Here is a 5,243-nt window from a genome sequence, read left to right on the forward strand (position 1 = left end):
AGGCTGGGAGACAAACAGGCAAATTGCATGCCTCCCATGTCAAAAATACTTTTAAATGCTGACAAAATTAAGATGTCACACTGCTCTGGCAGCCAGCTTGACCTTTCATATGTGAAACATTTTCACGGGAGACAAATATTCATGACACCTAATATCAAAAGGACACAGGAGGCTTACATGTGGCAAAGTACACGCCAATCATGTTTAAAATATGAATTAGAATATGGGAGAACTTTCCATCCAATATAAAAAGGGGTGCAAATCAAAAAATAGCCACAACCAATGTAAAATTCCAGGTACAAGATGCTACGGGTATGCTTAATTGCAAAAGGTAAAAGGGAGTTTATATAAAGTTTGGCTATAAAGGCATCACTGCCCATTCTTTATAAAAAAGTAGATTATAGCAGTCAGAAATTGATACTTCTCTCAAAGAAAAAGTAAAGTCAGAAAAGTTACAAACACAAAACATCCAAGAAATCAAGAATGCCATGAAAAGATGAAATCTAAGAATAATAGGAATTGATGAAAAAGAAGATTCCAGGCTCCAAGGTCCAAAAAATATTTTCAAGAAAATCATACAAGAAAAATTTCCCAAACTAAAGAAACAGATATCCATAAACATACAAGAGGCCTATAGAACACCAAAATAGACTAGACCAGAAAAGAAACTCCTCACGTCACATTATAGTAAAAACACTAAATCTACTGAACAAAGAAAAGATATTAAAAGCAGCAAGGGCAAAAGGCCAAGTAACATATAAAAGTAGACCAGCAGAATCACAACAGATTTCTCAACAGAAACTATGAAAGCCAGAAGGGCCTGGGCAGAAATCATGCAGGCACTAAGGGACCATAGATGCCAACCCAGACTAATATATACAGCAAAACTTTCAATCAATATAGATGGGAAAAACAAAATATCACATAACAAAAGTAAACTTAAACAATATCTACATAGCAACCCACCCCAACAGAAGATACCAGAAGGAAAACTCCAATCCAATGAAAACAACTACACCCAAGAAAACATAGGATATAGATAACTTCACAACAAAAAAATTAAAAGAAAACAAGCAATGAAACAGTAACATCACCAACTTCACACTAAAAGAAACTAACATTCATTGGTAACTATTATCTATCAACATCAATGGACTCAACTCTCCATTAAAAAGACACAGAATAATAGAATGGTTGCAGAAACAGGATCTAACATTCTGCTTCATCCAAGAAACACACCCCTGCAACAAATATAAACACTACCTCAGAGTAAAGGGCTGGAAAACTATTTTTCAAGCAAATGGACCCAGAAAACAAGCTGGGGTAGTTATCCTAATATCTAATAAAATAGACTTTGAACCAAAATTAATCAAAAATGATGGGGGGGGAACTTCATTCTCATGAAAGGAAAAATCCACTGAGAGGACATCACAATTCTGAATATCTATGCCCCAAATACAAAAGTACCTACTGTGGCAGCCTTTTTGGAGTTTTTGGCAAATTGACGTGCACATCTCAACAAGGGAATTTGGCCTCTTGGTTCTGGTTCCTATCTAAAGCTTGGTAACTAAGAGATTGACCTTGGCAGCAGAGGGCTCTGGCACTGAGAACTAGACCATAAATTCCATGTAACCATGGTAACCAGACAGCAGGTTCTGTGTAACCTTGAGTAAGCCCTCTTAGGTTTTGGCTAAGTAAAATTGCCTGCGTGAGAAAGTGCTTGTAATTTTCTGTCTACATAAGTGTTAACCTGACATCCATTAAATCAACACTTTGATCAGCATATAGACTTGGTGTTCTTCTCTATGTCGCTCTGTCTCTCTCTCCCCAGCCCTCTCTCAGGTGGTATTCAGTTGTCACTTCTGGCTGGTGACAACCTACATTGGTAATTGAAACATTATTAAAGCTTAAATTGCACATTGATCCCAAGACCTTAATAGTGGGAGACAAAGCCTGTTCTTTTCATAGGGGAAGAAAGAAATAATTAGCTGTTTTAGTAACTGTACATTTTGTATATGCTTAGGAAATTCTTAAATATTACAGAAAATAATAAACATGGAGATTACAGTGCTTACAGTACAGCTGTTTACAGCTGAACATCATATTTAAGATTATCAAGTTTGAATGTACATAATTGTTAGTGCACTAACTACTCATGCTGAAAGGGAATTAGTGCCCTCTCTCTATTCCAGACAAACCTCTAGATAATAGTCAAGGATAATTAATTAAAACTCAAATACCTGGTGTGTTTCCACGTTTTTGAAAAGCTCACTTGTAGGGACCACTACCCATTAAAATGCACTTATCATATTTTATATTCCTAAAACAGGATGAGGTTACACATGACTCCAATTTTCAATTAAATTTTAAGAAATAACAGGACTGAATAAAATTAAGGTCACCAATATTCATTCTTTCTGGAGACATAGGACTGTTTTCTTGGGATTACTTAATATATGAAATGCAGACATATCAGACAATTGAAGAAATTACCATTTAATTGGTTTCTGTTGCAAAGTATAAATATTTTTAGTCTTCTAAAATGTTTTTCTAAAGCAGACATTAGTAATTTTTAATCTTTCATGCCTGACTATTATCCCAGTTTGGAGACTGGGTGGGTTAAGGGTTGGGTCCACACCTCTGCAGACAAACTGTTCCCCTGTACTTTCCCATTGAACAATTGTACTCACAGTTTTCATTTCCCTTTCTACTGCACAAACATTAGTTAGAAGACCACATGCATGTTATTAAAAAGTCAATTCAAAACACTCAAAATAATTCACTATTCTACCATAAGTCTCCCTGGAAGTCCAAATTGGGGCAGCCAAATGCTCCCAACTCCATGGTTTTTGCTGTTTAGGAAGTTTACACTAGTTCAGTTACTACAACACAGGCTTCTGGCTGGCTGTGTAAGCCCAGTAAAGTCTACTCATCCTCTGTGCAAGCCTGAATTCTGTGGTTCATTCCCAGGCAACTTTTTAGCTGTTGCCATGGACATTTCATTTACATTCATTGATGTCTTAGCTGATGTCTGCATGAGTAATAAAGTGTTGTCATCTGCACAGAACTGTGCTTCCTGGAAGTCAATAGCTCTTTGATTTGTTGGGTCAGCCTTGTTTCCTGATAAAGGTATCACAATATTAGGGCTTGCTTAGCTCTGAAGTTCTTTAACAGTTTTTTTCTCCTAAAAGGACTCATCATCTGTGATATTATACACAACTATAGTTGCTTGTTCTCCTCAGGAGTACTTTGGTTGGTGGTAGGCTATGATATCATTCTTGGCCAGCTGTATCCCATATTTCAAATTTTACTGTTGTGTTATCAAGACAGTTTGGATTAGAGAGGCAGAGTCTTGGAAAGCCAAGACTCCCATAGAAACTAGAAGTGTTCTAAGGGAGAAAATTTATGAAAAGATGGAAACGCTTTAAATCTGTCATTAAAGCTTCTTTAGGTTTTATAACCATATGTATGAATCACATTACAGAAATAAGTTCAGGAGCAAACATTTGAAAACAACATCCACTACTGGGTGTACCCTGAAACCCCAAAGGTACTCTCTTGAAATTCATGAAATTGGCCATTTACAAAGCAAAGCACCAGGCTTGATTTGCCAACAGCTGATTCTCCTAGAAGTACCAGTTTGAACTGGCATATTTTAGTTCCAGTATTTGGTTTGTTGGGTCTTGTTGCTCCTCAATTAGCCATGTCCAAATTTGAAAAAAAAGTTCCTAATTTCAGATTCCTAAATGAACTTTCAGGATGCAACGTATCAATTGTGTTTTCTTTCTGGAGAAAATACTTATAAAACAGTAAAAGTAAATGATGTATCCAGGACAAAGCCTGTTCTGAATGTCTTTGGTACTTCCAAAATTTCAAGGATACATCAAATTTTAGTTTCCAGACTTCTGGAATGGCAGGTGGGTACCTCCATATTCAATGCCTCTTAAAGTTCAAAGCTACTGAATTTTTACTTCCAAAGACCTGGGTGCTGCTCACAGCAGTGAGACCACGCCCAGCCCAGAGATGGAAACACTGCAGTTTCAAGGGAGACACCTGCTCTTACACTGGTGGACCTGGGACTTTGGTGCAAGTACCTTGCACCAGACAACCTCCTCCTCTTCCCTCCTCCTGTTCCTCTCAGACTTCCTAGCTCCTTCATGAACCAAAACAATAACACTCTGGGTCCAGCTCATGCAGGCTCAACCACATAGCCTTAAGCAGCCATCGCTTACATTCCTTTTTGTTTGTTTCTTTACACTTTAAATAGTAAAGCATTTAATTTCAACAGCAGGTAAAGGACTTAATTACTGTCTAAGTCTCTGTAACTCAATGTAACTTTTTTGTTCAATAGCCCATTTTTAAATTTATTTAAATTAATTGATTCACTTTACATGCCAATCATAGCTCCCTACCTCTTCTCTGGGTCTCAATTCCCTCCCTCTTTTCCCTCCCCCTCCCCCCTCTCCTATTCCTCAGTAACAGGGAGACCCCCTACCCCCATTAACCCACCCCAGGTTATCAAGTTACATCAGGACTAAGCAGGCCCTCTTCACATGTAGTCTGGCGAGGTAGCCCCACCAGGGGAAAGTGATCAAAAAGCAGGCAATAGAGTCCACATTCTTATTATAAGTTACTCAGATATTCATAAATGGTAAGTCTTTTAGCTTCCCATTCTGGGAAAAACATCCAGCCAACTTAATCTTTATATAAAAAAAATTTTTTTTTTGGCTAAAACTATTTCCATTCCTACACCTCAACATTTCCTTTTTCCTATTTACTGCTTATTTTTAAACATTCAATTTATTTTCTGCATAGTATGACACACAGTAATATAATAAATTAAGTAAAGAAAAAAGTTGAAGCTGTCCAGGTGGCACATGCCTGTAACCCCTGCACTCTAGGAGGCAGAGGCAGGCAGATCTCTGTGAGTTCCAGGTCACCCTCATCTCAAAAATAAGTCCAGGACAGACATAAACAACACAGAGAAACCCTGTCTTGAAAAAAGAGAAGAAAAGAAAAAGCTGGAATCCAAACTACATACATAGAATAATATAATATAATAATATCACCCATGTTCATTGGTTAAATATGATGCTTTATGTGTCCTCTAGAAAACACAGCCATGCTTTTGGTTTCAATTGAGTGTAAATGGCAGATGGCAGATGCAGAGAAGTAGCAATAGATCTTTAAAACATCCCACAGACAAAAAGAAAAGCCCCAATAAAACCCTCTTTTAAGATACT

General features: G+C 37.3%; 1 pseudogene; it reads right to left on the reverse strand.

Moving 5' to 3' along the window:
• Nucleotides 1-2,875: 2,875 nt before the first annotated feature.
• LOC110558872 (ras-related protein Rab-5A-like) lies at nucleotides 2,876-3,705 on the reverse strand (annotated as a pseudogene).
• Between the last annotated feature and the right edge of the window lie 1,538 nt (nucleotides 3,706-5,243).

This window comes from Meriones unguiculatus, chromosome 1 (assembly GCF_030254825.1).
Source record: "Meriones unguiculatus strain TT.TT164.6M chromosome 1, Bangor_MerUng_6.1, whole genome shotgun sequence".
Taxonomy (NCBI): domain Eukaryota; kingdom Metazoa; phylum Chordata; class Mammalia; order Rodentia; family Muridae; genus Meriones; species Meriones unguiculatus.